The sequence below is a fragment of the Hemitrygon akajei genome, unplaced genomic scaffold (genome assembly GCF_048418815.1).
Source record: "Hemitrygon akajei unplaced genomic scaffold, sHemAka1.3 Scf000069, whole genome shotgun sequence".
NCBI classification, from domain to species: domain Eukaryota; kingdom Metazoa; phylum Chordata; class Chondrichthyes; order Myliobatiformes; family Dasyatidae; genus Hemitrygon; species Hemitrygon akajei.
Window position 1 is genome coordinate 1,361,774 of NW_027331955.1, and position 12,018 is coordinate 1,373,791.

A 12,018-nucleotide genomic window follows, 5' to 3' on the forward strand; every position below is an offset into this window, starting at 1 on the left:
GTAACAGTGTGATACCAGATCAAACCTTGGCAACTCAAGTAATCTCATCTGAAATGTTGTCCTAAACCCATTGATGGATTTTGTAAATCTTTTTACAGGTTCAAAACAAGAAGGAGTTTGTCTCCAGGAAGTTCAAACACGGCACACCAGTTTTGTTGTCTCTGTCCAGATATTTAAGAAGTGGAGCAAGGGATTCAATCGACCATCCTTCCTGCTCAGACTGTGGGGAGGGATTCACTCGGTCATTTGACCAACTGGCAACCCGTCATTTTACACAGGAGAAAGGCTGTTCACCTGCTCAAACAGTGGGAATGGATTCACTCGGTTATCACAATTGAAGGTACATCAGCAAGTTCACACTGGGCAAGGCCATTCACCTGTTCTGTGTGTGAGAAAGGATTCAGTCAGTCTTCCCACCTGTTGACACACCAATCAGTTCACTCTGGGCAAAGGCTGGTCATCTGCTGAATATCTGGGAAAGGATTCACTCAGTCATCTGACCTAATGGCTCACCAGCGAGTTCACACTGGGGAGAGGCCGTTCACCTGCTCAGAATGGGGGATAGGATTCACTCACTCTTCCACCTTACAGAGTCATCAGCAAGTTCACACTGGGGAGAAGCTGTTCACCTGCTCAGAATGTAGGAAGGGATTCACTCAGTCATCCAGCCTACGGAGACATCAGCGAGTTCACACTGGGGAGAAGCCGTTCACCTGCTTAGAATGTGGGAAGAGATTCACTCAGTCATCCCACCTACGGAGACATCAGCGAGTTCACACTGGTGAGAAGTCGTTCACTGGCTCAGAATGTGGGAAGAAATTCACTGAGTCATCCACCTTACTGGTACATCAGCGAGTTCACACTGGGGAGAAGCCATTCACCTGCTCAGAATGTGGGAAGGGATTCACTCAGTCATCCAGCCTACGGAGACATCAGCGAGTTCACACCGGGGAGAAGCCGTTCAACTGCTCAGAATGTGGGAAGGGATTCACTCAGTCATCCCACCTGCATATTCATCAGCGAGTTCACACTGGGGAGAAGCCATTCACCTGCTCAGAATGTGGGAAGAGATTCACTCATTCATCCAATCTACATAGTCATCAGCGAGTTCACACTGGGGAGAAGCCGTTCACCTGCTCAGAATGTGGGAAAGGATTCACTCAGTCATCCCACCTGCATATTCATCAGCGAGTTCACACTGGGGAGAGGCCATTCACCTGCTCAGAGTGTGGGAAGGGATTCATTCGGTCATCCCAACTACTGGCACACCAGCAAGTTCACACAGGGGAGTGGCCTTTCACCTGCTCAGAATGTGGGAATGGATTCACTGACTCTTCCACCTTACAGAGTCATCAGCGAGTTCACACTGGGGAGAAGCCGTTCACCTGCTCAGAATGTGGGAAGGGATTCACTCAGTCATCTAGCCTACAGAGACATCAGCGAATTCACACTGGGGAGAAGCCGTTCACCTGCTCAGAATGTGGGAAGAGATTCACTCAGTCATCCCACCTACGGAGACATCAGTGAGTTCACACTGGGGAGAAGCCGTTCACCGGCTCAGAATGTGGGAAGGGATTCAGTCAGTCATCCCACCTACTGGAACACCAGTCAGTTCACACTGGGGAGAAGCCGTTCACCTGCTCAGAATGTGGGAAAGGATTCACTGAGTCATCCACCTTACTGGTACACCAGCGAGTTCACACTGGGGAGAAGCCATTCACGTGCTCAGAATGTGGGAGGAGATTCACTCATTCATCCAATCTACATAGTCATCAGCGAGTTCACACTGGGGAGAAGCCGTTCACCTGCTCAGAATGTGGGAAGAGATTCACTCGGTCATCCCACCTACTGGCACACCAGTCAGTTCACACTGGGGAGAGGCTGTTCACCTGCTCAGACTGTGGAAAGGGATTCACTCAGTCATCCAACCTACAGAAACATCAGCGAGTTCACACTAGAGAGAGGCCGTTCACCTGCTCAGAATGTGGCAAAGGATTCACTCAGTCATCCCAACTACTGGAACACAAGTCAGTTCATATTGGGGAGTGGCCATTGTTGTGAATCCCTAGGTTTCATTTGATATGGACTGTCATTTTAAGAGAGATTAAGAAGGTGAATCAGTCTGACTTGCAGCTTGTTTACATCACTCGCAGCTTGTTTAGATTTAACTGAGGACACAGACACTCAGAGTCAGACGGAGATGGATGAAAAATGGAAGGATTGAAACCAGGGAACTAGTGGCCAAAGGTCACTGTTTAGAACTTTCCTATGCCCACAAGGGTGAGTTAATTATCCATTCACCGTACATCGAATGTATGGTTGTCACCTCATTTAATCCATAGGAGTGGATCTGATTTGGGATATCCTGTCGAGACCACTTATGTGTTAACCCTTGCCTGGGTGTGATGTGGTCATTCATTTGAAGATGGTACCCCTCATGACAAGTCACTTTCGGTGATAATTCGTATGTAGATTTGTAAAGATCACAGATAAAATCTACAGCAATTGTTCTCTCATTTTAACACTATGGAACCTGGAGAACAGACAGACAGACAGATGTACTTTATTGATCCTGAGGGAAATTGAGTTTCGTTACAGTCGTACCAACCAAGAATAGTGTAGAAATATAGCAATATAAAACCATCAATAATTAAATAATAATAAGTTAATCTTTGCAAGTGGAAATAAGTCCAGGACCAGCCTATTGGCTCAGGGTGTCTGACACTCCGAGGGAAGATTAGAAAAGTTTGATGGCCACAGGCAGGAATGACTTCCTGTGATGCTCAGTGTTAGATCTCGGTGGAATGAGTCTTTGGCTGAATGTACTCCTGTGCCTAACTAGTACATTATGGATTGGATGGGATTCATTGTCCAAGATGGCATGCAACTTGGACAGCATTATCTTTTCCGACACCACCGTCAGAGAGTCCAGTTCCACCCCCACAACATCACTGGCCTTACGAATGAGTTTGTTGATTCTGTTGGTGTCTGCTACCCACAGCCTGCTGCCCCAGCACACAACAGCAAACATGATAGCACTGGCCACCACAGCCTCGTAGAACATCCTCACCATCGTCTGGTAGATGTTAAAGGACCTCAGTCTCCTCAGGATATAGAGACGGCTCTAACCCTTCTTGTAAACAGCCTGAGTGTTCTTTGAGCAGTCCAGTTTATTGTCAATTCGTCTCCCCAGGTATTTGTAATCTTCCACCATGTCCACACTGACCCCTTGGATGGAAACAGGGGTCACTGGTGCCTTAGCCCTCCTCAGGTCCACCACCAGCTCCTTAGTCTTTTTCACATTAAGCTGCAGATGATTCTGCTCGTAGCATGTGACAAGATTTCCACCATAGCTCTGTACTCAGCCTCATCTCCCTTGCTGTTCGACATAACTGCCTTCTCTCGACATTTACCCTGAATTACAAATATCTCTCTCATCACCTATTTTGTGGATGAACTGAACTTTCATACTTTACCATCTGACGACTCCAAGCCTTATTTTCCCCGAGCTCAATAGTTTGGGAGTTATATTTACACACATATATACACATAACACTGTTAATCTTTGTTTAACTTGTTTAAGGAAACCTAGTGAGCTTGAGCTCCAGTACAAGTGAGAAAAATTAAAGCTGGAGTCTGCGGAAAGGCAGAGGCAGTTTGAGGCTAGAGAGGCAGAAAAACAGACAGAAAATTGTCTCAAAGTGTAATAAAGGGGAAGGCTTAGCATGCCTATTCTGCTTTGACAGTTGCTGAAGCAGCTGATTATTTATTTATTTATGCTGACCCAATCATCGCCACTGGGCTATAAACGTGCAGGAGCAGTGTGTGGTTCAGTGCTTTGCTCAAGGACACACACGCTGCCTTGGCTGAGGCTCAAAATCATGACCTTCAGATCGCTAGTTCAACACTTTAACCAGCTGGCCACGCACCACACATTATGACCTAGAAAAGCAGGCTGTGCTCAAAGCTTATGAGTTGGTCCCAGAAGCATACAGGCAAAAGTTTAGAAATTTGAAGAAATCTGTGAACCAGACTTATATGGAATTTGCTGATGAGAAATTTGTGTGTATTGCCCACTGGTGCACATATAAAAATGTAAATGATGGTTTTAACAGCTTGAAAGTGTTGGTTTTAATTGAAGAATTCAAAAAGTGCGTCCCTGATTACATAAAGACGTATTTAGATGGAAATGATGCTGCCACTATGCAGGAGTCTGCTAGATTAGCAGATCAGTTTGCTTTAACTCATAAGGTTATGTTTACCCTGAATAAGAGTTTCGAAAAGAGTAGCAGGGATAACCAGGGTAAACCAGAAATTAATGCTGGGATTTGTCACACTTGTCAAGTTTTGACTAAACCTAATCATGTCACCCCAGTGGTCCCACTCCAGCCTATACCTGCATTCGGTGAACCCTTTTCCAAAGTTATAGTGGATTGTGTTGGCCCATTGCCAAAGACTAAAGCTGGCCATCAGTATCTGCTAACTATTATGTGTACTGCATCCAGATTCCCAGAGGCAATGCCTCTTAGAAATATTAAAGCTAAAACTGTGGCGAAGGCTCTTACCGAGTTTTTTTTTTACTTTATTCAATTTGCCTCAAGAAATCCAGTCTGATCAAGGAAGTAATTTTTCATTTGGGTTATTCCAGCAGGTAGTTTATGAACTGGGAGCAAAACAAATTACATCGTCTACATACCATCCGGAATCACAAGGGGCTTTAGAAAGATTTCACTCTAGCCCCAAAACAATGATCAAGACATACTGTGTTGAAAATGGAAACGACTAGGATGAAGGAATACATTTGCTTTTGTTCGCAGTAAGAGAGTCGGTTCAGGAATCATTGGGCTTTGTATTTGAACTCGTATTTGGTCGCAGAGTGAGGTGAGCTTTGACCTTGTAAAAGGAGCGGTGGATTGATGGCGATGTACATGTTAACTTGTTAGACTATGTTTTAAAGTTCAAAAATAAACTACACCAATTCTGTAGCCCAGCAAGACAAAACTTAAAGATTTCTCAAAACAAAATGAAGTGTTGGTTTGTTAAACAGGGTTGCGAAAGAAAATACCGAGTGGGGGATAAGGTGCTTGCCTTATGTTGACGAATCCACTTCAGGTGAAATTCAATAGACCGTATGAAATAGTCTCTCAATTTAATGATGTGAATTATTTATTACAACACACGACCGAAGTAAACTAACACAGCTGGTACACATGAATATTATAAAGCCTTATTCTGACGATCAGGCACGATATGTGTGTGTTGTTGTCGTCAAAATATATGAATCTGGCAACCCTGAGAATGAAACAATTGACTCGTCTGAGACTTTTCACAAGCCGAACATGGTCCCAGTTAGACTAATGAACTCGGTTGTTCCAGAAAACACTGATAACAAGTTGGCTCATCTGCAGCCAAAGCAACAACAACAGCTGAAGGAATTAATTCTGAAGTTTAAAGATTTATTTCCCGATGTTCCCAAGCAAACCACGGTCGCAGTACATGACGCAGATATTGGTCAAGCCAAACTGATTAAACAACACCCATATTGCATGAACGTAGAAAATGTAAATTGGCTGAGCAATTGTTGTAAGTGTGGAAACAGATTCAGTAGGTCTCAGAGGCACTGATTATAGAAAGATAAATGCAGTAACAAAAACAGATGCCTATCCTATCGCTAGGGTAGATGATTGCATTGATAAGGTTGGAATAGCTAATTTCTTACAAAGATTAATCTGTTGACGGGGTATTGGTGTGTTCCATTGACGGACAGAGGTAGAGAAATTTCTACATTTGTGACACCATCTGGGTTGTGTGAATACAATGTTTTGCCTTTTGGAAAGAAAAATGCTCCAGGAACATTCCAGAGAATGATTGATTTTGAAATTCGAGGGTTAGAACACACAGATGTCTATATTGATGACTTAGTCACAGGGAGTGACACTTGGGAAGAGCATATCTCTGCAGTAGAGAAGCTGTTTGACGGGCTTTCCCAGGCCAGTCTTACAGTTAACTTGGCTAAGAGTGAATTTGGCATGCCACTGTGACCTGTCTTGGCTATGTTGTAGGTCAATGCAAGTTGGCTCCTGTTCGGGCAAAAGTCCAGGCAATTTCTCAAGTTCCTATTCTGACTGCTAAGAAGGCTCTTAGAAGGTTTCTGGGAATGGATGGATATTATCGTAAGTTCTGTAAGAACTTTGCTGCTATCGCTCTTCCTCTGACCAATCTCCTGAAGAAGGGTGAAAAGTTTGTTTGGACTGAACCTTGTCAGGAGGCATTTGATCGATTGTTATCAGTATTTGAGATTAGGCCAATCAATGTAGTATTCTCAGCAAATTTAATTAGCAGATTGGAGCTGTGGGTGGCAACACAAGTCATATGTGCACAGAGAGTAAAGGAGGGGGCAAAAGAGACAACCCTGTGGGTTATGTGTGCTGAGGGTCAGAGAGACAGAGGAGATGGAGCCCACTCTTACTACCTGCTGGCGATCTGACAGGAAGTCCAGGATCCAACTACACAAGGCAGAGTGAAGGCCGGGGTCTCTGAGCTCCTTGCCGATACTTCACGCCTTCGTATGGCTACTGCTCTGCCCATGACTGCAAGGAACTGCAGAGAACTATGGAGAACAGAGAACATCAGAGAAACAAGCCTCCCCTCCATGGACTCTCCCTACACTTCCCCTGCCTCGGAAAAGCAGGCCATGTACACAAAGAACCTCATAACCTGGACATTCTTGCTGCAAACGCGCTCCCACATTGGCGGAGAGATACAAAAGCCTTAAAGTGCGTAACACCAGGCTGAAGGACGGCTTCCTGTCTGCAGTTATAAGCCAAATGAATGAAAAATGGACTCGACCTCACAATGTAACTCGATGTGACCCTGCACCATATGTCTATCTGCACTGCACTTTCTCTGCAGCCATAATGCTTTGTTACAGTGAGTGTTTTGTTGTATATCAGCTCAATGTACTGTTGAAATGTATCGATCTGTGTGGATGGTACATCAGACAAGATTTTCACTGTAGTTCAGTACATGATGAGAATAAACCAATTCCCCATTTTAATTGTGTGGAAATATTAGACAGACTGAGTTTCTGCTCTGGAACCACAGAAGGAAACTGAACTGTTGTCTTTCTGAGGAACGCAAATAAATAGAAAAGGCTTTAATCTCTCATTACGATCTGCAGTAACTGGGATCAGGTGACCGGTGGTGGGTCTCCCATATCAATACCAGAATCAAGTTTCATAGCACCGGCATATGTCATGAAATTCGTTCAGCAGTAGAACCTAATTTTTAACCATAGATGTTAACAATTGTGATTTAATATAAGAATATAAATATCACATCGTTAAATTATATAAATAGTGCAAAATGAAAAAAAGATGTAATAAACTATTTTAATTGTGCCGACTGTTTGACTGACTGGGTTGTTGCTTTGGAAGTAGTGGAGTGAAGCGTACACATTTATGAGAAGCTCAGATAATTATAAAAAGCTAAATTCTCACATAAGTGGGTCAGACACCCTGAAACATCGGCAGCACTTCAGCAGGTGAAAACAGTGGAATGAAACATGCTGAAAATATTGCCGAAAAAAAAAACATATTGTCCACCGACAACGAGAGGACGTGACCGATCCAGATCTCACTGACTTGTCTGAACGGGGAAAGATGAAGCTACACGTACACGTAGAGCAGTGACCCGCACATGCTGCAGATCTGCGGAAAACGTGAACAGGAAACGGGATCACATGGCCGTTTTGGTCTCTCACCCCCAGACAGATGTCCATTTACCCACTACTCCGTGGAAAGAAGCAAAGTTGCGCTCACATCTCCTTTCACCTTAAATGTATTAGACATTTCAACCCCCGGGAAAAATATATCGCCTGTCCACTCTATCTATTCCTCCCGTTATCTTATAAACGTCCATCCAGTCTCACCCCAGCCTGCGCCGCTCTGGAGAAAACAACACAAGTTTGTCCAGCCTCTCGTTATAGCTCATGCCCTCTAATCCAGGCAGGGTCCTGGTAAACCTCTTCTGCGCCCTGTCCAAAGCCCCGACATCCTTCCGAGAATGGGGGCGACCAGAACTGTATGAAACACTCCAGATGTGGTCTAACTAGTTTTATAAAACTGTGTTACGAACTGAAACGTTTTAGACACGAACCAGCAGCAATAGAGTTCACACTGGAGTCTGATTTTGATGTGAAAATCACTCTCTTTATTAGTGTCTGCTTATAATATAGTAACTTAACGAAATAAAGGAAAGTTAACAGTTGTACGTGTATATATGTGTAAATATAACTCCCAGACTATCGAGCCTGAGGGAACAAAGCTCAGAGTCTTGAGATGGTAAAGTAGGAAAGTTCAGTATTGCACGGAATAAATGATGGGAGAGAGATATTTGTAATCCAGGGTGAAATGTAGAGAAAAGGCGGTTACTTCAAAATAACCGCCGTCGAGGATCTTATCCGCTGAATCCGTCCACAGACGAGTTATCAGCGAAGTGACCTGTCACAGAAATACCGTTTTCCAGGGGTTACCCCACAACATACCCAGGCAAGGGTTAACACAAGATATTCCAAAACTCACTCCTACGGATTATACGAAGTGACAGCCACACACATTCGTTGTGGTTCCGTGTACCGATGATCAACCCACTCTTGTGGGCAGCGGAGAGTTCCAAGCCTCAGCTGCGACTAACTGAAGCGATCAGCTTTTCCAGTCTCTCTCTCTCTTTAGACTGGCCGACTGCCAGTCTGCAGATCGCTCTCTCTCTCTTATGGTTCAGTCCACAGTCAGCGCAGTCAGCCTGTGACTGACGTCATAGCCCCGCCTCCTCACGCCGGCGCTCTTAAAGAAACAGTCACAGTACGACCGCAGGATCGTAACAGGCGCAACACAACTTCCCGACTTTTGAACTCAATGCTTCAACTAAGAAAGACAACCATGTCATTTGCCTTCTTAACCACCCGATCAATCTGTGCAGTCTCTTTCAGGGAGCGATGAACTTGGAGTCTAAGATCCCTCTGATCATCAACACTGTTCAGGGTTTTGCATTTAACAGTGTACTGTCGCATACATTCGACCTACCGAGCTGCCAAGATGATCATCACTAATCAAATCTCACTGAGATTTCTCAGGTCCTGTTGAATTTATTGCCAAGTGCACAAGTAGGGGAAGGTACAGGGACAGAGAAACACTGACTTGTGGCAGCATCACAGGCAAGTACAGTCAGATAACACACGGAACACAAGTTATACGATTCTCTGTCAGTAACAATCTATAAATATGTTTTAATCATTAACAATGTATAAAATACATTGTGTCATGATCAATATTAAAATGTGCATTTTGTGTCAATAACAGACTTGGAAATGTTGAATTTGGTCCCTGTCTCCATTCCTCCTGTAATCCACAACCAGCTCCTTTGTTTTTGTCACAATGAGGGAGAGGTTGTTTTCTTGACACCACTGTGTCGGGGTGATGACTTCTTCTCTGTCGGCTGCCTCGTTATTAATTGGGATTCGGCCGATCAATGTTGTGCCGTCAGCAAATTTAATTAGCAGATTGGAACCCGCCACTGCAGCCCCACAGTGCACTATGTACTGATTGCAAAGCTACGAAATTGCATGTGAATAGCCTCCACTCCCCCAACTCCACTCTTTCTGCGTCACCAGCAGACTGGGACATCTCACATCTCGCTGCCTCCGCCAGGACATTAAACTGTGAACAACTGTGGTCAGGGACTGATCTCTGGGGTACTCCAAACGCTACCTACTTCCAGTCTGAAAACGACCCACTCATCCAGACACACACTACCGGCAGTTTATCGATCTCCAACGAAAAAGCCTAATCACCTACTCCTGAGGATCAATACCATTGCTGACTCTGTGTTTACCACCGTCAAATGCCGGGAGGGACATAATAATCAGAAAGTCTCTAGTCACAGCCGTGTAAATAAAATGTGATCTCAGTGGGTGTGTGGCGCATGCTCAGAATGCGAAGGAGACAAACAAACTGAGCCAAGTCACAGACTGATGAAGAGGAGGAATGATCCATTTTGATACAGAGAGGGAAGCGGAGAGTTTGATATTGTGCCTGATGCCAAAACTGCGGTCAGTTTGAAGATGAAGTATTATTCCTCCAACTTGTTTTGAGCTGTAACACTGTTTTTATCCGAAGGCACCATGGAGATGCTAGAGAACACAGCGCCTCACCCGCTACAAGGAGGGAGCGAACACGTGTCCATGTCCGTGATCTGACTTGATACATTGCCATGACGTTATAGCAGTTTGACGTCATTCATCGCAGATGCACCAACAGCTTCGCACTGGGAAGCGGCCGTTCACCTGCTCCGTGTGTGCGAAGAGACTCATTCAGTTAACCCACCTTGTGATGCTCCGGTGAGTTCACAATAAATAGAGGCCACATTTCTGTCCGGAGTGAGCAAAGAGTTTTACTCAATCATCCCAGCTGCTGCATCACCAGCAACTTCACATCAGGGAGGAAGTTCAGATCAGCTCCGTGTTAAATGTTTAACCATCACGGTGACTGAAGGCAGCTGCAGGTTCATGAGGGACTGTTACTGTCAGATTCTGCAGTTCTTGCGGCTGCTCATCGCATCCAGGACTGAACCCTGGTCACTGAGCATCGGAGGAGTCTGTTCTGCTGATGTTAGCCTTAAACTAGAATGGTGTTTAATATTGTGGATCTGTGAAAGATAAATCAGTTCTGTATCAAATCCCGTGTCTCAGGTACTTACTGTCTCTACCACACTTACTGTGTACATTAGAGAGTCCACTCGGCCCATCTGGTCATGGCCCATGTTTCTGTTCCATATCAGAATATCAAAATCTATCCCTGCCATTTCCCTCTCACTGTCCCTGAGATGACAGGTTGCAACGAGTCACCACTCCGTGGGATAGGAGATTTCCCTTGAATTTCATTGAATCATAGAAATCTACAACACACTACAGACGCTTTGGCCCACAGTGTTGTGCCGACGATGTAACTTACTCTAGAAACTGCTGAGAATTACCCAACCGCATAGCCACCTATTTTCCTAAGCTCCATGTACCTATCTAAGAGTCACTTAAAAGACCCTATTGTATCCGCATCTACCACCGTCGCTGGCGGTGCATTCCACACGCACACCACTTTTTGTTTAAAAACCTTAGCTCTGACATCTCCTCTCAAGCAGCTTAAACCTATTCCCCCTCGTGTTAGCTGTTTCAGCCCTGGGAAAAAGTCTCTGATTATCCACACGACCAATGCCTCTCATCATCTTATGCACCTGCATGATTTTCTCCACACTGAATAAGACGATGAGCTCACTGTGGTTTTGACGTTCTTCAGGGCTCTGGACGAAGTTGGTTAAACTCCTTCTCCGCTCTTTTCAACGTTTTGGGTCATTTTCACCAATTTTAAAGGACTGTGCCTCAGACAGCTGGGTTGTTGCAATTGTTACGTACCAGCAGCAATAGATCACTAATGGAGTCTGGTTTCGATGTGAAAACCACTAGCTTTATCTGTATCTACTCCAAATATAAAAGATTAAACGAAATAAACAGAAGTTAACAGTGTTGTGCGTATATATAGCTCCCAAACAATCAATCTTGGGAAACAATGCTTAAAGTTGTAAGATGGTAAAGTAGAAAAGCTCAGTAATCCACGAAGTAAGTGAGTGAGAGGAGAGATTTGTAAATCCACTCGAAAATGTGGCATTTTGTGTGTGTGTGTCTCTGTATTTCCAGCAACTGTGGAATCTCCTGTGTTTTATATCTGCATTTTACTTTGGCATTGGATAACGTTGATATTGAGTATATTGTTTATGGGAGCTTTCGGCGTTAAAACAACTGCAGATTTTTCTATGCACACACGAAAAAAATGAGGTATGAATATTGCACCAGAGCCTGCAGAAATATTTAATGGCACCGTGATTACCCATAAGGCCGTGCGTTTAAAATTTCGCCGGCGCTGAAGCACCGAACAGATGCGCAGGCGTCAGGGCCGATGACGTCACCAG

The 12,018-nt window shown here is 44.5% G+C and overlaps 1 pseudogene; it reads left to right on the top strand.

Moving 5' to 3' along the window:
- Positions 1 to 351: 351 nt before the first annotated feature.
- Positions 352 to 3,087, top strand: LOC140722107 (uncharacterized; annotated as a pseudogene).
- Positions 3,088 to 12,018: the final 8,931 nt, after the last annotated feature.